We start from the raw sequence: 22,189 nt of genomic DNA, 5'->3' as shown, positions 1-22,189 counted from the left end.
AACAAACTTTTATAATATGTAAATGAGGGCTCTACCAGCAAGTAGGGCGTCTACTTGCTGGTAGCTGCTGCAGAAATCCGCCCCCTCGCCGTCTTGATTGACAGGGCCAGCCGTGATCTCCTCCTCCGGCCGGCCCTGTCAGTAATTCAAAAATCGCGCGCCTCGCGTCATTCGGCGCAGGCGCTCTGAGATGAGGAGGCTCGTAACCTCAGCACTCCCTCAGTGCGCCTGCGCCGATGACATCACCGAAAAAGAAGACGTCATCGGCACAGGCGCACTGAGGGAGTGCTGAGGATACGAGCCTCCTCATCTCAGAGCGCCTGCGCCGAATGACGCGAGGCGCGCGATTTTTAAATTACTGACAGGGCCGGCCGGAGGAGGAGATCACGGCTGGCCCTGTCAATCAAGACGGCGAGGGGGCGGATTTCTGCAGCAGCTACCAGCAAGTAGACGCCCTACTTGCTGGTAGAGCCCTCATTTACATATTATAAAAGTTCGTTTTATAAAGAATCGGCCGCATGAAAGTAAGTAAGAGCATTATATTCTGCTATATCGCACTATGAGGAATCTAACTATCCAAAAAAAAAAAAAAGAGTTTTGCAGGGTGACAGAAACCCTTTAATCATGAGCCATTTTTATGCATCTTAAAGGGAAACTCTCAAAAATGTGCCCTGCTGGAGCCTAGAATTTTTTTTATTTTAGGCCACGGGAGTACGGGCCCCAAAAATAAGGCATTCACCTGACAGAAAAGAACTTGTGATTCTGTGGCTGGAGGTAAATTAGGCGGTCACTGGCAAAAAAATTTACTGTCGGCCAGTACAGGCCCCAAAAATTAGGCATTCACCTGACAGAAAAGAATTGTGATTCTGTGGCTGGAGGTACATTAGGCGGTCACTGGATAAAAATAGAACTGTAGGCCACTGAAGTAGAGGCCCCAAAAATTTGGCATTCACCGGACAGAAAAGAACTTTCGCTGATGTGGCTGGAGGAACATTAAGCGTTCACTGGATAAAATTTTTACTGTAGGCCACTGGAGTACAGGCCCCAAAAATTTGACATTCACCTGACACAAAAGAACTTGTGATTCTGAGGCTGGAGGTACATTAGGTGGTAACTGGATAAAAATTGCACTGTAGGCCACTAGAGTAGAGGCCCCAAAAATTCACCTGACACAAAAGGCCTTTTATGCTGCTGTATATACATAAGACAAGGACCATTCTTTGTTCTGGGTGGTGACGGAAATGTGTGGGCTGGTATGAGGAAATTAAATTACATTCCTCTGATATCCATGCCTCATTAATTTTTAGAAATGTGAGGTAGTCCACACTGTTGTGAGCTAGGCGAGTGCGCTTATCGGTCACAATCCCCCCTGCTGCGCTGAACGTCCTTTTGGACAGGACACTCGACGAGGGGCAAGCCAAGAGTTTCATGGCAAATTGTGCCAGCTCTGGCCACAGGTCAAGCCTGCACACCCAGTAGTCCAGGGGTTCCTCGTTTCTCACAGCATCCACATCGGCCGTTAACCTTATGTAGTCGGATACCTGTCGGTCTAGGTGTTCCCTGAGGCTGGATCCAGAGGGCAGCTGTCGATGTGTTGGCTGCAAGAATGATCTCATATCCATAGTGACCAACACATCTTAAAACCGCCCTCTTCTTGAAGGCATGGTAGGTGTGTCCTTTGAAGTAATCGCACGCGCCTTCTCCAACTTCCCACTTGGGCTTTGGCCTGGTGCACCTGCCCGAACCCTACCACCCATACGGAATGGCCTACCTCTTCCTCTGCCTGTCATTTTCAAAATGACCCTGTGTCTAAGTCCATAGAGAAGAGCAGTATTTGTGGAAGCAGGTATATTGCAGGCCTCAATCAATATTTGGTGGAAGCAGGTATATCTAACCTCTTAATCAGTCTTTTGTGAAAGCAGGTATAACACACCCCTCAATCAGTTTTTTTGGGGGGCAACTGGTATATCACACCCGTTGCAATTAGTTGTTCCAATAGCGTTTGTCCCTCTATATAGCTGCGGTATCGCAGCAGAACCACACACAACTGCTGCACACCTTAAATGCACTATATAGAAAGTATATTATAGGTATATCACACCCCTGCCTCAATCAGTTTTTTTGGGGGGAAACTGGTATATCACACCTGTTGCAATTAGTTGTTCTAATAGCGTTTGTCCCTCTATATAGCTGTGGTATTGCAGCAGAACTGCACACATCTGCTGCACAGTACAAATGCACTATAATATACTTTTTATGTTAGAAAGTATATTATAGGTATATCACACCCCTCTGTATATCACATATATATCGATAGCACACCTTTACCAGTCCTTAAAAGGACTTTTGTAGGCCTATTAGCTAGCGTTTGGTGTCCCTAACAGCCTGTCCCTGCTCCACAAAGCAACATCTCCCTACACTGACAAAATACAGAATGTAAAATGGCATCCAGATCGGGTTCTGTTATAGGATGGGGGTGTGTCCTGAAACGTCTCAATTGGCTGTCCTGTCCCACTTGATGGATGTGTCATGGATCAAAGGTAAGCGCAATGCAAAAGAATATGGAGCGAGCAAACATCGCCATATGTTCACATGTTCGGCGAATCGCGAACGCTCAAAGTTCGCCACAAACCGCAAGGCCATCACTAGCTATTACACCTCATATCATATAATTTTATTACCATCCTAGTAAAGAATATAAAATATGTAGGTGAAAAACTGCCAAGAATGCATTAAAACAACATCTAACCATAGAACAGGCATGAAGGAATTTCCACCGACATATATATATATATATTCAATTGTTTTATTATATTTAAACTTTATTCTTTATTTGTGACTAAAAGTGTCTTGTTTAAAATTGCTGTAGTTTTAATGCCAGCAACCTCCTACAGCACTAAATGGGTCCTTACATCAAGTTACAGAAATTGAATGGTTAAGACAATAGCTCATCACACAAAGAACAATTATACAGTAATTTGGGAAATTAGTGAAAATCACAGTGTGTTGCTTCCTTATTCTAACAGTATATCAAATTAAGCATATAGTTAATTTACAGATCACTAAAAAGTCAATCTAGGTCAGTGCTTCTCAATTATTTTCTGTCATGCCCCCCCTAGGAAGAAGAAAACATTTCGCGCCCCCGCGCGACTGTAAATAGTATCATTTGTCTATAAAATTGTTATAAGTACACCTCTGCATAACACTATCCTTATTAACGTATAAGAGAATAAAAAAAGAAAGAAATGTGGATCGGACACACACTTATGGGGGGATCTGTGGATGACGGACACTTATGGGGGGATCTGTGGATGACGGACACTTATGGGGGGATCTGTGGATGACGGACACTTATGGGGGAATCTGTGGATGACGGACACTTATGGGGGGGATCTGTGGATGACGGACACTTATGGGGGGATCTGTGGTTGCCGGACACTTATGGCTGGGATCTGTGGATGACGGACACTTATGGGGGGATCTGTGGATGACGGACACTTATGGGGGGGATCTGTGGATGACGGACACTTAAGGGGGGATCTGTGGATGACGGACACTTATGGGGGATCTGTGGATGACGGACACTTATGGTGGGATCTGTGGATAACGGACACTTATGGTGGGATCTGTGGATGACGGACACTTATGGGGGGGGATCTGTGGCTGGCACTGTTACAGGGGGATCTGTGGCTGGCACTGTTATATATGTACCATCCACAGACCCCCCACCCCATAACAGTGCCATCCACAGTGCCCCCCCAGCCCATAACAGTGCCATCCACAGACCCCCACCCCTTAACTGTGCCATCCACCGATTCCGTGTGCCCGCCGCCGCCGTTTAAAGTTATTAAACATGCCCCCCTCACTCCTAATAGTACCGTATATCTTCTGTATAATGCCGGCAGGCGCGCCCCACTATTTGAGAAACACTGATCTAGGTAAACTTATGTGTAAACTTACATTAAAGTTTTATTTTCTATGAATATTGTCTTTATAACAAAAATATTTCGCTAGAGAGACCAAAGACCAGTAGCGCATATAACCAAAGCTGGCAAAGTCCTTAAAGGGGTTGTCTACCCTTTAACAATTGATGGCTTCTCCTCAGTACTGGCTATCACTAGGTTATCGGCAGGGTCCAACACTCCACACTCTCGCCAAGTGTAGATGTTTATCTTTAGCTCTGACACCAGAAGTCAGTAAAATCTAAACTAATTTATTAAGTTATAATACAGTAATATAAGCTTTAAAGAGGACCTGTCATCATTCCTAACCTGTCAGTTTTCATATAAACCATTCTGGAGCATCTATACTTATGACACATATGTTGTGCTATTTCTCTAGTATTCCTGCTAAAAGTTTATGAATAAAGGTACAACTGGGTGTTACTTGTTGGGTGTGTCCCTACAGCCAGTGTCACACCATGGAGGGTCACACGACCAACTGGTATCACCCAGCTGTACCTTTATTCAGAAACTTCTAGCAGGAAAAATAGAGGATTGGTTTAACATACAGTTATAAGAAAAGATGCTCCATAATTGATATTACATGGAGGCAGCAAGTAGTTATTAAAACAGACATGTCAGGATAGGTGACAGGTCCTATTAAACCCCTTCAGGATGCAGCCAATTTTTGAAATTAAGCTTTTCTTATTTCCTCTTCACCTTCCAAGGGTCATAACTTTTTTGTACTTTCCAGGTGATACTAGTGCTTGCTTTTTTCAAGACAAGTTGAACTTTTTAATGGCACATCAAAACATTTTGGTGAATTAATCCAGATACAGATTCAAGACTTTCTTCCATACACCATGAAATGTTTGATAAAGTAATATAAACTGTAAAAAATATATATTTTTTTGTTTATATAATTTTTTATTGGGTAAGATATTTCCATTACAGTACATGCAAGTAAAACTGAAAATAATACAAGTAATGATGTGATTTAAAATAACACATATACAGTCAGGTCCATAAATATTGGGACATCGACACAATTCTAACATTTTTGGCTCTATACACCACCACAATGGATTTGAAATGAAACAAACAAGATGTGCTTTAACTGCAGACGGTCAGCTTTAAGTTGAGGGTATTTACATCCAAATCAGGTGAACGGTGTAGGAATTACAACTGTTTGCATATGTGCATCTCACTTGTTAAGGAACCAAAAGTAATGGAACAATTGGCTTCTCAGCTGTTCCATGGCCAGGTGTGTGTTATTCCCTCATTATCCCAATTACAATGAGCAGATAAAAGGTCCAGAGTTCATTTCAAGTGTGTTATTTGCATTTGGAATCTGTTGCTGTCAATTGTCAAGATGAGATCCAAAGAGCTGTCACTATCAGTGAAGCAAGCCATCATTAGGCTGAAAAAACAAAACAACCGCATCAGAGAGATAGCAAAAACATTAGGCGTGGCCAAAACAACTGTTTGGAACATTCTTAAAAAGAAGAAACGTACCGGTGATCTCAGCAACACCAAAAGACCAGGAAGACCACGGAAAACAACTGTGGTGGATGACCGAAGAATTCTTTCCCTGGTGAAGAAAACACCCTTCACAACAGTTGGCTAGATCAAGAACACTCTCCAGGAGGTAGGTGTATGTGTGTCAAAGTCAACAATCAAGAGAAGACTTTACCAGAGTGAATACAGAGGGTTCACCACAAGATGTAAACCATTGCTGAGCCTCAAAAACAGGAAGGCCAGATTAGAGTTTGCCAAACGACATATAAAAAAAGCCTTCATAGTTCTGGAACAACATCCTATGGACAGAAGAGACCAAGATCAACTTGTACCAGAGTGATGGGAAGAGAAGAGTATGGAGAAGGAAAGGAACTGCTCATGATCCTAAGCATACCACCTCATCAGTGAAGCATGGTGGTGGTAGTGTCATGGCGTGGGCATGTATGGCTGCCAATGGAACTGCTTCTCTTGTATTTATTGATGATGTGACTGCTGACAAAAGCAGCAGGATGAATTCTGAAGTGTTTCGGGCAAAACTATCTGCTCATATTCAGCCAAATGCTTCAGAACTTATTGGATGGCGCTTCACAGTGCAGATGGACAATGACCCAAAGCATACTGCAAAAGCAACCAAAGAATTTTTTTTTAAGGGAAAGAAGTGAAATGTTATGCAATGGCCAAGTCAATCACCTGATCTGAATCAGATTGAGCATGCATTTCACTTGCTGAAGACAAAACTGAAGGGAAAATGCCCCAAGAACAAGCAGGAACTGAAGACAGTTGCAGTAGCGGCCTGGCAGAGCATCACCAGGGATGAAACCCAGCATCTGGTGATGTTTATGCATTCCAGACTTCAGGCTGTAATTGACTGCAAAGGATTTGCAACCAAGTATTAAAAAGTGAAAGTTTGATTTATAATTATTATTCTGTCCCATTACTTTTGGTCCCTTAACAAGTGGGAGGCACATATGCAAATTGTTGTAATTCCTACACTGTTTACCTGATTTGGATGTAAATACCCTCAAATTAAAACTGACAGTCTGCAGTTAAAGCACATCTTGTTTGTTTTATTTCAAATCCCTTGTGGTGGTGTATAGAGCCAAAAATGTTAGAATTGTGTCGATGTCCCAATATTTATGGACCGGACTGTATTTGTCTGACATGCAATTCTCTGGTCAGTCTGCATCGTACCATTATGTTCATCTTCTATCCTCATTTTTATGTAAACATAAACATCCCATCTAGCAAATTCCTCCCCCTTACCACATAACTATAAGAACTGCAAATATCTGCATATACTTGCAAAAATTTAGACCACCGGAATACTCTCCCATCCTTACAGCAATTGCTGTAAGGATGGGTCCTTACAGCAATAAACCCAAAGTGACTTTTTCCTTTTGTATGTAGTACCTAAAAGGTTCCATCAATAATTGTATTTCCTGCTGCATCAAAGAATGCTCAATAACCTATGGGTAACAAAATGTGGGGTGCCTTCATGTTTGCCTTCCTGCGGCCGGACGGAACAGCCTGCCGGAAAAGGCTTACTCTATTGTGAAAGTAGCCTTACCTCATCTTATAATAGGGTTTTCTGTTCAAGCCAATGTCGCAAAATAGACTTTTTAGTGGCTGAAACAGTCAAATGAACCCCCATAATCGAGAGCAATACCAAGTCAACACTCTCTGGGTCCATAGGCAGAAGAGAGAGAGGCATCTGTATCCCCCAAACCTCCTCAATAAATATACCAACAGACCGGGCCATTTACCCCCTTACTGACAGAGTCAAATTTAGCAAATCTGACATGTGTCACTTTATGTGGTAATAACTTTGGAACACTTTTAGTTATTAAAGCCATTCAGAGATTGTTTTCTCTTGACACATTGTAATTCATGTTAATGGTAAATTTGAGTAAATATGTTTTACTTTTATTTATATAAAAAAATCCAAAAGTTAATGAAAATTTTAAAAAATTCACTGTTTTCTAAATTTTAATCTCTATGCTTTTAAAACAGAAAGTGATACCTCATAAAATATTTATTACTTAACATTCCGGATATGTCTACTTTATGTTGGCATCATTTTGTAAATGTTATTTTATTTTTTTAAGATGTTATAAAGCTTAGAATTTTAGAAGCAATACTTAAAATTTTAAATAAAATTTCCAAAATCCACTTTTTAAACACCTCAGCCCCTATAGCTTAAACACCCTTAAAGACCAGGCCACTTTTTACACTTCTGACCTACCCTACTTTCACCGTTTATTGCTCGGTCATGCAACTTACCACCCAAATGAATTTTACCTCCTTTTCTTCTCACTAATAGAGCTTTCATTTGGTGGTATTTCATTGCTGCTGACATTTTTACTTTTTTTGTTATTAATCGAAATTTAACGTTTTTCACTTTCAGTTGTAAAATTTTGCAAAAAAACGACATCCATATATAAATTTTGCTCTAAATTTATTGTTCTACATGTCTTTGATAAAAAAAAAAATTTGGGCTAAAAAAAAAATGGTTTTGGAAAAGTTATAGCGTTTACAAACTATGGTACAAAAATGTGAATTTCCGCTTTTTGAAGCAGCTCTGACTTTCTGAGCACCTGTCATGTTTCCTGAGGTTCTACAATGCCCAGACAGTACAAACACCCCACAAATTACCCCATTTTGGAAAGTAGACACCCTAAGGTATTCGCTGATGGGCATAGTGAGTTCATAGAACTTTTTATTTTTTGTCACAAGTTAGCGGAATATGATGAATTTTTTTTTTCTTACAAAGTCTCATATTCCACTAACTTGTGACAAAAAATAAAAAGTTCTATGAACTCACTATGCCCATCAGCGAATACCTTGGGGTGTCTTCTTTCCAAAATGGAGTCACTTGTGGGGTAGTTATACTGCCCTGGCATTCTAGGGGCCCAAATGTGTGGTAAGGAGTTTGAAATCAAATTCTGTAAAAAATGGCCGGTGAAATCCGAAAGGTGCTCTTTGGAATGTGGGCCCCTTTGCCCACCTAGGCTGCAAAAAAGTGTCACACATGTGGTATCTCCCTAATCAGGAGAAGTTGGGGAATGTGTTTTGGGGTGTCATTTTACATATACCCATGCTGGGTGAGAGAAATATCTTGGCAAAAGACAACTTTTCAAATTTTTTTATACAAAGTTGGCATTTTACCAAGATATTTATCTCACCCAGCATGGGTATATGTAAAATAACACCCCAAAACACATTCCCCAACTTCTCCTGAGTACGGAGATACCACATGTGTGACACTTTTTTGCAGCCTAGGTGGGCAAAGGGGCCCACATTCCAAAGAGCACCTTTCGGATTTCACCGGCCATTTTTTACAGATTTTGAATTCAAACTCCTTACCACACATATGGGCCCCTAGAATGCCAGGGCAGTATAACTACCCCACAAGTGAGCCCATTTTGGAAAGAAGACACCCCAAGGTATTCCGTGAGGGGCATGGCGAGTTCCTAGAATTTATTATTTTTTGTCACAAGTTAGCGGAAAATGATGTTTTTTTTTGTTTTTGTTTTTTCTTACAAAGTCTCATATTCCACTAACTTGTGACAAAAAATAAAAAGTTCTATGAACTCACTATGCCCCTCACGGAATACCTTGGGGTGTCTTCTTTCCAAAATGGGGTCACTTGTGGGGTAGTTATACTGCCCTGGCATTCTAGGGGCCCAAATGTGTGGTAAGGAGTTTGAAATCAAATTCTGTAAAAAATGACCGGTGAAATCCGAAAGGTGCTCTTTGGAATGTGGGCCCCTTTGCCCAACTAGGCTGTGAAAAAGTGTCACACATGTGCTATCTCCATACTCAGGAGAAGTTGGGGAATGTGTTTTGGGGTGTCATTTTACATATACCCATGCTGGGTGAGAGAAATATCTTGGCAAAAGACAACTTTTCCCATTTTTTTATACAAAGTTGGCATTTGACCAACATATTTATCTCACCCAGCATGGGTATATGTAAAATGACACCCCAAAACACATTCCGCAACTTCTCCCGAGTACGGCGATACCACATGTGTGACACTTTTTTGCAGCCTAGATGCGCAAAGGGGCCCACATTCCTTTTAGGAGGGCATTTTTAGACATTTGGATACCAGACTTCTTCTCACGCTTTGGGGCCCCTAAAATGCCAGGGCAGTATAAATACCCCACATGTGACCCCATTTTGGAAAGAAGACACCCCAAGGTATTCAATGAGGGGCATGGTGAGTTCCTAGAATTTTTTTTTTTTTTGGCACAAGTTAGCGGAAATTGATTTTTTTTTGTTTTTTCGCACAAAGTCTCCCTTTCCGCTAACTTGAGACAAAAATTTCAATCTTTCATGGACTCAATATGCCCCTCAGCGAATACCTTGGGGTGTCTTCTTTCCAAAATGGGGTCATTTGTGGGGTGTTTGTACTGCCCTGGCATTTGAGGGTCTCCGCAATCATTACATGTATGCCCAGCATTAGGAGTTTCTGCTATTCTCCTTATATTGAGCATACGGGTAATGAGATTTTTTTTTTCCGTTCAGCCTCTGGGCTGAAAGAAAAAATGAACGGCACAGATTTCTTCATTCGCATCGATCAATGTGGATGAAAAAATCTCTGCCAAAAAAAAATAATGGAGGGGAAAGGCGTCTGCCAGGATATAGGAGCTCCGCCCAACATCCATACCCACTTAGCTCGTATGCCCTGGCAAACCAGATTTCTCCATTCACATCAATCGATGTGAATGAATAAATCATTGCCGGGATTTTTTATTTTTTTTATATACAAAGTGTTTGCCAAAGTATATGAACACCGCCACCTCCTCAGCTCATATGCCTCGGCAAACGTATCTTTTACTGCAGAGGAGAAATCTCGTCTTGCAGCGCCGCATACACCGACTTGCGTGTAATCTGACAGCAGCGCAATGCTTCTGTCAGAATGCACATCAGTGCTGCAGCTAGTCGATCGGTTGGTCCACCTGGAAGGTAAAAAAAACAAAACAAAAAAGAAAAAACCAGGCCGCAACGCAATAAATTTATTAACTTTTGAACAGAACATATAAACTTTTTTTAACTTTTTTAACTGAACGTTAACTTTTTTACTTACCGGTAATTTTTTTTTGGTTTAGTTTTTTTACCTTTATAGAACAAACCTCTCCTTCCCCATGGGACAATGTGCAAAGCGCAAATCGCCCAAAGATGTGGCGAAGTACGTTATGCACTTTATCCCAGGTGAAAGGAGAGGTTTGCAGCAGCTGTGAGTAAAAGGGCCCTAATAGCCCTGTGTGCCTGTCCTGTGAGATGCAATCCCTATGCTAAGTGTACCTGGGTGTGGTACTTCCGGAAACACTCTCCAAAGCATAGGGCAGGGTGGTCAGGACAGTCAGGACAGAAATAGCGGGTGTCACGCCTTATTCCACTCCTGCTACAGACACGACATCTTTTTCGGGGTGACGGTTGGGTTGAGGTACCAGGAACGACACTGGGGAAATGTCGCTCGTGTAGACGGCTAACTACACTGGTGGATGGGGCCACGGAACCTTCTGGATACAGGAGGTTCTCGATGATCTCTTCAAGGAATTTGAGGAAGGATCCTGTTCTCCCAGCCTTACTGTAGAGAACAAAACTATTGTACAGAGCCAATTGAATTAAATATACAGACACCTTCTTATACCAGCGTCTGGTGCGTCGGGAAACTAAATACGGAGACAACATCTGGTCATTGAAGTCCACCCCTCCCATGAGCGCATTATAGTCGTGGAGTGAGAGGGGCTTTTCAATGACACGGGTTGCTCGCTCAATTTGTATTGTCGTGACTGGAGGAGAGCATGTAAACGTCACGCTTGTCTCTCCATTTCACCGCGAGCAGTCCTTCGTTACACAAGGCAGCCCTCTCCTCCCTTGCAAGACGGGTGGTAACGAGCCGTTGGGGGAAGCCCACGCGACTAGTTCGCGCGGTGCCACAGGCGCAAATCTGTTCTAGAAACAAATGCCTAAAGAGGGCCACACTTGTGTAGAAATTGTCCACATAAAGATGGTACCCCTTGCCGAATAAGGGTGACACCAAGTCCCAGACTGTCTTCCCACTGCTCCCCAGGTAGTCAGGGCAACCGACCGGCTCCAGGGTCTGATCTTTTCCCTCATAGATCCGAAATTTGTGGGTATAGCCTGTGGCCCTTTCACAGAGCTTATACAATTTGACCCCATACCGGGCACGCTTGGGATGTATTGTTTGAAGCCAAGGCGCCCGGTAAAATGTATTAGGGACTCGTCTACGCAGATGTTTTGCTCGGGGGTATACAAATCTGCAAATTTCTGGTTGAAATGGTCTATGAGGGGCCGAATTTTGTGGAGCCGGTCAAAAGCTGGATGGCCTCTGGGATGGGAGGTGGTGTTGTCGCTAAAATGCAGGAAACTGAGGATGGCCTCAAATCGTGCCCTGGACATAGCAGCAGAGAACATGGGCATGTGATGAATCGGGTTCGTGGACCAATATGACCGCAATTCATGCTTTTTAGTTAGACCCATGTTGAGGAGAAGGCCCACAAAAATTTTAATTTCGGAAACTTGGACTGGTTTCCACCGGAAAGGCTGGGCATAATAGCTTCCCGGGTTGGCGGATATAAATTGTGTGGCATACCGGTTTGTCTCTGCCACGACTAAGTCCAAGAGCTCCGCAGTCAAGGACAGCTCAAAAAATCCCAGGGCCGAACCGATCTGAGCCGTCTCAACCCGAACTCCAGACTGGGCGGTGAAAGGGGGAACTACAGGTGCGGCTGAAGTTGGTGACTGCCAATCAGGGTTTGCCAGCACCTCAGGGATTCTAGGGGCTCTACGGGCCTGTCTGTGCGGTGGCTGCGACGGGGTAACTACTGCACGTGCCACCGTACCAGCTTCAACTGCCCTTCTGGTGCTCGCCACGTCACCATGTTGTACGGCAGTGCTGGTACTAGGTCCAGGGAGGGCTGCGCTGCTGGTGTATGCCTCACCACGTGATCCGACAGCGCCAGCCCCACTCTGCTGCTCTTGAAGTGGATCCTGCGCAACCTGTGGTCTAGCGACACGGGGCCGGGTACGCCTGGTTCTATCAGGGACCTCCACCTCCTCGTCCGAACTTTGGGTCAGAGAGCCACTGCTTTCTACAGGTTCATATTCTGACCCGCTAGATTCGTCAGATGAGGGTTCCCATTCCTCATCCGACTGGGTCAGAATCCTGTAGGCCTCTTCAGAAGAATACCCCCTGTTTGCCATTTGGACTACTAAATTTAGGGGTATTCCCTGAGACTACCCAAGAAAAAAAGCAAGCCTGTCTTACAAAGGGGAGGCTAGCGAAGTACCGGAGGCCGCTGCGGTTGATAAAAAATATCAAAACTGATTTTTTTATCGCCGCAGAGCTTGTAAAGTGAGTGTGCAGTGATCAAAAAATATATATTTTTTGTCACTGAGGTGGGGCGGGCGTGGGTGAACGCACGTGTGGGCGACCGATCAGGCCTGATCGGGCAAACACTGCGTTTTGGGTGGAGGGCGAACTAAAGTGACACTAATACTATTATAGATCTGACCGTGATCAGTTTTGATCACTTACAGATACTATAAAAGTACAAATGCTGATTAGCGATACGCTAATCAGCGAATCAGTGACTGCGGTGCGGTGGGCTGGGCGCTAACCGATCGCTAACTACCTAACCAAGGGGCCTAAACTATCCTAAAACCTAACAGCCAATACTAGTGAAAAAAAAAAGTGTCAGTTTACACTGATCACTTTTTATCTTTCACTAAGTGATTGACAGGGGCGATCAAAGGGGTGATCAAAGGGTTAATTGGGGTGCAGGGGGTGATCTGGGGCTAAAGTGTGGTGTTGGTGCTACTCACTGTGAAGCCTGCTCCTCTGCTGGATCCAACCGACGAAAAGGACCAGCAGAGGAGCAGACAAGCCATATAACAGATCATATTTACTAATATGATCTGTTATATGGCTTGTGATTCATTTTTTTGAAAATCGCCAGCCTGCCAGCCAATGATCGTTGCTGGCAGGCTGGTGACAAAATTGTCCTTTAACTTTTGCCGGCCCGCGATGCGCATGCGCGGGCCGGCTTTAAGCGAAATCTCGCGTCTCGCGAGATGACGCGTATATGCGTGACTCTGCGCAGCGCTGCCACCTCCGGAACGCGAATCTGCGTTAGGCGGTCCGGAGGTGGTTAAGGACCAGTTCACCTCTGAAGTCACTTTGTGGGGCTTACATAGTGGAAACCCCCCATAAATAGCCCCATTGTAGAAACTACACCCCTCAAGTTACTCAAAACTGATTTGACTAACTTTGTTAACCCTTTAGGTGTTCCACAAAAATTAAAGAAAAATGGAGAAGACATTTAAAAATTTCACTTTTTTGGCAGATTTTCCATTTTAACCCATTTTTTACTTTAACACATCGAGTGTTAACAGTCCAAAAAAACGCAATATTTATTACCCTGATTCTGCGGTTTACATAAACACCCCACATGTGGTCGTAAACTGATGTAAGGGCACATGGCAGGTTGCAGAAGAAAAGGAGCGCCGTATGGTTTTTGGAAGGCAGATTTTGCTGAACTGGTTTTTAGATGCCATGTCCTATTTGAAGCCCCCCTGATGCACCCTTAACAGTAGAAACTCCCAAAAATTTACTGCATTTTGGAAACTAGGGGATAAGGTTCCAGTTTTATTGGTACTATTTTGGCGTACATATGATTTTTAATTACTCTATATTACATTTTTGTGAGGCAAGGTAACCAAAAAATGGCTGTTTTGGCACTGTTATTATTTTTTACAACATTCATCTGACAGGGTAGATCATGTGCTATTTGTAAAGAGCAGGTTGCTACGGACGCAATGATATCACATGTCTACTTTATTTGTTTGTTTCAGTTTTACATAATGTATGAAATGTTTTTGTGTCTCCATTTTCTGAACGCCATATTTTTTATTATTTTTCTGCCAATCGTCTTGTGCAGGGGCTCGTTTTTTGCAGGAAGAGTTGATGCTTTTATTGGTACAATATTTGGGTACATATGATTTTTTGATCATTCATTATTACACTTTATGGGGCAAGGTAAACAAAAAATTGGTTGTTTTAGCACAGTTTTTATTTATTAATTTTTACAGCGTTCACCTGAGGGGTTAAGTCATTTGATATTTTTATAGAGCAGATTGTTACAGACGTGTAAATACCTAATATGTAAACTTTTTCTTATTTATTAAAGTTTTACACAATTATAGCATTTAAAAAAAAAAAAATGATGTTTTAGTGTCTCCATAGTCTGAGAGCCATAGCTTTTAAATTTTTTTGACCGATTGTCTTAGGCAGGGTCTCTTTTTTTTGCGGTATGAGGTGATACTTTGATTGGTACTATTTTGGGGGGCATACGCCTTTTTTTCGCTTGGTGTTGCACTTTATGCGATGTTAGGTGACAAAAAATAGCTTTTTTGGCACTGTTTCTATTTTATTTTTATTATGGTGTTCACGTGAGGGGTTAGGTCATGTGATATTTTTATACAGCTATTTGTACCAGGCGATACCTAATATGTATACTTTTTTTAATTTATTTCACTTAAACACAATAATAGCATTTTTGAAACAAAAAATTATGTTTCAATGTATCCATGTTCTGAGAGCTATAGTTTTTTTTATTTTTTAAGCGATTTTCTTATGTAGGGGCTCATATTTTGGGACATACGCCTTTTTGATCACTTGGTGTTGCACTTTTGTGATGTAAGGTGACAAAAATGGCTTTTTTTGACAGTTATTTATTAATTTTTTTTAATGGTGTTTATCGGACGGGGTGGATCATGTGATATATTTATAGAGCAGGCCGTCACGGACGCGGAAAAAACAAATATGTCTATTTTTATATTTTTTTATATTTGTAAAAAAAAATTAAATTTCTTAATTGGGGATTTTATTTTCACTATCTGCTAAAATGACAACAACCTTATTCTGCGGGTGAGTACAATTACAGAGATACCAAATTTAGATTGTTTTATTATGTTTTACTACTTTAAAAAATCTTTAAAAAAATAAAATTTTTAATGGGCGTTGTGTTGCCATATTCTGACACCCATAACTTTAATAGCATCATTCTGGGAAACTTGAATTTTTTTGTTAAAATCTTTTAACATAATCTTTAAAAAATAATTAAATAGGTTTATTTTTTTAAAAACGACTTAAATTTTAACTTTTTTTTCGCCTTGAGTCATAGTACTGTTCACAGCAATAGTTCTGCTATTGACCGCAGCATCTGAGAGTTTTATCTCAGATATTGGCAACCGCAGGTGGATGTCAGCTGTGTAAATAAGGTGGCACCCACCGTGGATGGAGCTGGCACAGCCCATGAGCCAGATCCAAACACTTCTTGCATACTTCAGGCATACAGTTATGCCCAGGTTCACAAAGAGTTTACTATTGGGAAAAACCTTTTTGCATTATATGTATGATGGACAATTCCACTAAGAAATTTCATTTTGATTAGAGGTAGCCTTTAATATAATCTTTAAGTATATTACCGTTGGCTTATGTCTAGTGTTGAGCGAACCCGAACTGTAAAGTTCTGGTTCGTACCAAATCTTGCAAGTTCGGGTACCCGAACCCGAACTTTGACGCAAAAGTTTGGGTTTGAGTTCGGTGTTCGTGCATTTAATAAAGCATTTGAAAGGCTGCAGTGCAGCCAATCAACAAGTGTTTAAGCTGTAGGCACTTAGAAGCCATCACTGCCATTCCTAGTAATGGCATGGCTGTGATTGGCCGGTGCATCAGGTGACCCAGCCTCTATACAAGCTGGATCACGTGTAGCACTGCCCATCAGCTAGAGCAGTGCAGGGACAGGAAGCTGAAGCGAGGGAGAGTGTTAGGAATCTGGCTATTTGTTTTGTGGGTGACCTATAATGATTTTTTGTGGGTGCAATACACCAGCTTTGTACCCCTGACACAGAAATATAATAATAAATCTGGCTGTTAATTCTGTGGGTGACATATACCCATTTTTGGTGTGAGATACACGTGCACCTTATACGTCAGGGAAATTAATATAGTTAATCTGACTGTTAGTTCGGCCGGTTGACATATACCCATTTTTGGTATGAGATACATGTGCACTGCATATGTGACAGGGAAATGAATATAGTTAATCTGTCTGTTAGTTCAGTGGGTGACATATACCCATTTTTGGTGTGAGGTACACCTGCACTGCATACGTGACAGGGAAATTAATATAGTTAATCTGTCTGTTAGTTCGGTGGGTGACCTCAAAGAATGAGGAGAGCATCAAATAAAGGACGTGGCCCTAGTCGTGTTGCTGCTGGTTGAGCTCCTGTTGCAGGGAGAGGACGTGGTCGATCTGTGCCAGCTAAACACCAAAATGAAACACCTTCCTCAGGTGCACATAGGCGACAGGATGTTCAGCGTCATTTTGTAGGCCCGAATACCGGTGTACGAATGGTGAGTTCAGAACAAGTAGAGGCGGTAGTAGATTGGATGGCTGACAGTGCCTCCAGTTCCTTCACATTGTCTCCCACCCAGTCCCTTGCTGAAACCGCAGAGATGGCACCTGCAGCCCATGGGCATCTGTCTTTCACCTCACCCCCAACCAAGCAGTCTGAGCCCCAAGTCATGCAGCAGTCTCTTATGCTTTTTGATGACTCTGCTGGTGGGGTTTCCGTGGGCCATCCACCTAGCCCAGAAGTGGAAGAGATTGAGCACACTGATGGCTAACCACTTATATTTCAGGATGTGGACATGGGAGTACCCCCGCAGCACGTCTCTGATGATGATGACGAAACACAAGTTCCAATTGCTGCGGCTTTCTGCCGTGTGCAGACCGGCAATGAGGGCAGGGGTGAAGAGTGGGTGGAAGATGATGTGGAGAATGATGAGGTCCTAGACCTCACATGGAATCAAGGTCATGCGAGTGATGTGTGCAGTTCGGAGGAAGAGGTGGTGATCACACAGCGCCAGCCACACAGCAAAAGAGGGAGCAGGGTGAAAAAGCAGAGTGGCCGTCCCCTAGCCAGTATGCTTGCTACTGCCCACCGCAACCAGAAACTGAGCATACCAAAGCCAGCTCCAAGGAGTTCCCTGGCATGGCAGTTCTTCAGACAATGTGCTGACGACAAGATGCGAGTGGTTTGCACGCTGTGCCATCAGAGCCTGAAGCGAGGCATAAATGTTCTAAACCTGAGCACCACCTGCATGACCAGGCATCTAAATGCAAAGCACAAGCTGCAGTGGAGTACACACCTGAAAAACCACAAAAGATCTACTGCTCCCTCTTCTGCTGCGGTCTCGGCCTCTTCCTCCCCCTCTGGAGTGACAGTGGCACCTGCCATCCCTCAAACAGAGGATGTGGCAGCAACACCACCACCGCATGTCCACACTGTCTCATGGAAGCGTTCAGCTGTCCATCCCCCAAACACTGTAGAGAAAGAGGTACCTCCATACCAACCCGCGATCGCTGGCCCTGTATGCCAGCATTTCAAAATTCTTGGCCTTTGAAATGCTGTCATTCCATCTGGTGGAGACAGAGACTTTTAAAAACCTTATGGCGGTGGCTGTCCCACAGTACGTGATTCCCAGCCGCCACAACTTTTCTAGGTGAGCCATTCCTGCCCTGCACAACCAAGTGGCAGACAAAATCAGGTGTGCACTGCGCAATGCCATCTGTGGCAAGGTCTACATAACTATCGATACATGGACCAGTAAGCACGGGCAGGGACGTTATATCTCCCTAACTGCACACTGGGTAAATGCAGTGGCAGTTGGGCATGAGGCGCATAGCAGTTTGGCGAATGTCCTACCGCCACCGAGGATTGCAAGATATTTTTCGTTGCCTCCTCCTCCCACTCCGCTTCCTCTTCTACTGCCTCCTCATCTGGTCAGTGTAACACCTTCACCACAAACTTCAGCACAGCCAGGGGGAAAGAAGGCTGTTTTGAAACTCATCTGTTTGGGGGAAAAACCCCACACCATGCAGGAGCTGTGGACGGGCATGGAACAACATATCGATGAGTGGTTGGTGCCACTGAGCCTCAAGCCTTGCTTGGTGGTGTGCAATAACGGGCAAAATCTCGTAGAAGCTCTGGGGCTAGCCAGTTTGACGCACATCCCTTGCCTGGCGCATGTGCTGAATTTGGTGGTGCAGAGGTTCCTAAAAAATTACCCCGATATGTCTGCACTGCAGCGTAACTTCGGCCTTCCCACTCATCGCCTCATATGCGACATATCCACAAGGTGGAACTCCACCTTGCACAAGCTTGGAGGGACTGTGCGAGCAGCAGCAGGTGATAGTGGAGTTTCAGCTGCAGCACGCACAGGTAAGTCGCTTGGCAGAACAGCACCACTTCACCACCGAGTGGGCCTCCATGCCCAGTGGCCAGTGCCAGTGCCGATGACGCAGTCCTCAGCGTTACTATCCCACTTCTATGTCTCCTTGAAAAAACACTTCGGGCAATGATGGAAGAGGATATGGCACAGGAGGAAGAGGGATCATTTCAACGGTTATCAGGCCAGTCATTCACAAGTGGCTCGGAGGGTGGGTTCCTGCACCAACAGAGGCCAGGTACACAACTGTCCAGCCAGGGCACAGTTCTGCAGGATGAGGAGGATGATGATGAGGAGGAACAGTGTTCACAGCAGGGTGGCAACCAAAGCAGCTTATGGGCATCAATGGAGCGTGGCTGGGGGGATAGAGGACACAGACGATACATCTCCCACAGAGGACAGCTTGTCATTGCCTCTGGCCAGCCTGGCACACATGAGCGACTACATGCTGCAGTGCCTGCGCAATGACCGCCGAGTTGCCCACATTCTAACCAGTGCTGATTACTGGGTGGCCACCCTGCTGAATCCCCGCTAAAGGACAATGTGCTGTCCTTAATTCCGTCACTGGAGCATGAGAGGAAGATGCGCGAGTACAAGCGCACGCTGGCACTCTGGTAGACGTGCTGCTGATGGCATTCACACCTGACAGCGGGTGCTCAGTGGAAGCACAAGGCGAAGGCAGAGGAGGAAGTCGCCAACGCAGCTGGGGCACCACCAGCACCTCATAAGGGAGGGTTAGCATGGCCGAAATGTGGAAAAGATTTGTCAGCAGGCCACAACAACCAGAACCACCAACTGATACGGAACGTCTTAGCAGGAGGCAGCATTTCAGCAACATGATGGAACAGTACGTGTGCACACCCCTCCACGTACTGACTGATGGGTCTGCCCCATTCAACTTCTGGGTCTCCAAATTGGGCACATGGCCTGAGCTTGCCCTTTACGCCTTGAAGGTGCTGGCCTGCCCTGCAGCAAGTGTATTGTCCGAACGTGTGTTTAGAACGGCAGGGGGAGTAATCACAGACAAGCGCACCCGCCTGTCCACAGCCAACGTGGACAAGCTCACGTTCATTAAAATGAACCAGGAATGCATCCCACAGGATTTGTCCGTACCTTGTGCTGAGTAGACAAGTATACCGGCCGCACCCAGCCATTGTTATACTCCAGCGCACTTTCTCTTTGCATTCTCTTTTCTATTTCCTAATGTTTTGGTGGGGTCTTCCCAAATGTATAAAAAAAATTAATTAAAAAAAAATATGAAGGAAAAAAACTAAAAATAAAAAAACAACAAAAACAGTGTTGGCTACCTCCTCCTCCTCCACTGCCGCTTCCACCTACACCGCCGCGTCCACCGCATCCTCAACCTCCTACTCCACTTTGACCTCCATCTCGTAGTTCAAGATTATTATTTTAACATTTTTTTTATTCTATGTTATTTTAAGGCATTTCCCTATCCACATTTGTTTGCAGGGCAATTGTTCTGCTCTAACCCAATTGTTCTGCTCTAACCCCATTTTTGCTTCCTTTTGCAGCCCTCTAGCCTTTACTACTGCTATTTTACAGCCATTTTAGTGCACCAAAGTTCAGGCCCCATTGACTTCAATGGGGTTCGGGTTCGAATCCCGAACCCGAACTTTGACCCGAAGTTCGGCCGAACCTGGCGAACCCAAACATCCACGGGTCTGCTCATCCGTACTTATGTCTTATTGCACCACGTCATGGTATTATAATTCCTTACAAACTTGATGTGTAGAAGTTTATTAAATTTTGTAACAGAACTTAGTAAATCACAGAAATGACATTAAAAGCTTAAAAGGTCTTAATTTTGGTTTCCAGTACATAATTGGCATGAATAAGACAGGATGTAATGCTTTAACAACAGTATTTTTCTGCCAATTTAAATGAACCATTCCCAAATGAATTAATTAAACTAGATTATACTGTCTAGTGATCATATGATATATCTCACTGATTACATAATTTTATGTTTTATCCATTCAGCGACATCTGTCAAAAATGATCAGATATTTGCAAAGCTGAGAGATAATCTGGATTATCCTGGTTAAAAGTGGCTTTATGCTAGAAATAAATTAATATACGGCTCATCAATTGGGAGAATGTTTATGCAGTCAAATGTTTATGCCTGGTAACTTTTTGTGGTCTGCTGTTTTTGTCCAGGAAGAAATTCCATGCAAAGGCCACAGGGGAAATGTAGTATTAGACTGTGCACATTCAAATAAATGAGCAACCATACAATAGATTGCCATTAGGGGCATAGCGATAGGGCTACAGAGGTAGCCGTCGCACCTATGCATTGGTGTCTGCGGGTCAATCAGTCGGTTTCAAGAAAAGGAGGATGAAAATACATCAATAAATCGATATATAAATAATTACATATACCAGCTCAATTACAAATGTATAGACAAAAACTGAATTCAGGGAGCGCTTCTTGAAGCCCAGAAGATTCAAGCTATACTCCTAGTCCACCACAGCAAGAGAATTTTTTTTGCAGAAGATCTCCTCTCTTGCTCATAGAAACTGTACAGAGAATAGGCAGAACAGAAGTGACAGCAAGTAAAAGGTGTACCATAGAGAGAAATGTTTAGGAGTACACTTGGCAGTATTTTAAATCTTTTTTTTTCAAGAGATTGTCGCATCTCGGTTCTACTAAGACAAGTTGGGACTAAGCCCAGATGACAAGGTGGCTGGGAAATAGCGGTGTGGGCTGGAACTCTGCTGTTCCAGTAAAACCCATTCCAGTGCATGGGAGCTACCTAAACAGCGTAGCACAGCAAGCTATGATGTTTCTGGGTGAAGTCTTTAAGCATTGGTCTTTTGAAATTGCTACCAAAAATATATATATTTATTTTGTTTACCAACAAAACATATCTTGCCGTAGTGAATTGAAAATAATATAATGCCTAACATTTTATGCTACTTTCACACTAGTGTTTTGGCTTTCCGTTTGCGAGATCCGTTCAGGCATCTCAAACGCAGTCCAAAATGGATTAGTTTTGCACTAATGCATTCTGAATGGAAAATGATCTGCTTAGAATGCATCAGTTTGCCTCCGTTCAGTCACCATTCTGCACTGGAGGCGGACACAAAAACGCTACCTGCAGCGTTTTGCTGTCCGCCTGACGAGGCGGAGCCGAACGGATCCATCCTGGCACACAATGTAAGTCAATGGGGACGGATTAGTTATCTCTGACACAATCTGGCACAATAGAAAACAGATCCTTCCCCTATTGACTTTCGACGGTATTCAAGACGGATCCGTCATGGATATAGAAGACATAATACAACCAGATCCGTTCATGACGAATGCATGCGGTTGTATTATTGTAACGGAAGCATTTTTGCAGATCCATGACATATCCGCAAAAAACGCTAGTGTGAAAGT

General features: G+C 43.5%; 1 protein-coding gene across 1 annotated transcript in view; it reads right to left on the bottom strand.

Annotated features, from left to right (window-relative positions):
- The window catches only part of SMYD3 (SET and MYND domain containing 3), an 876,371-nt gene that overhangs the window by 180,949 nt on the left and 673,233 nt on the right, over positions 1-22,189 (bottom strand). The window lies entirely within an intron of this gene.

This window comes from Bufo bufo, chromosome 4, assembly GCF_905171765.1.
Source record: "Bufo bufo chromosome 4, aBufBuf1.1, whole genome shotgun sequence".
Taxonomy (NCBI): domain Eukaryota; kingdom Metazoa; phylum Chordata; class Amphibia; order Anura; family Bufonidae; genus Bufo; species Bufo bufo.
Note: the sequence above shows the minus strand (reverse complement) of the source record. Positions and strands in the feature narration are given on the sequence as shown.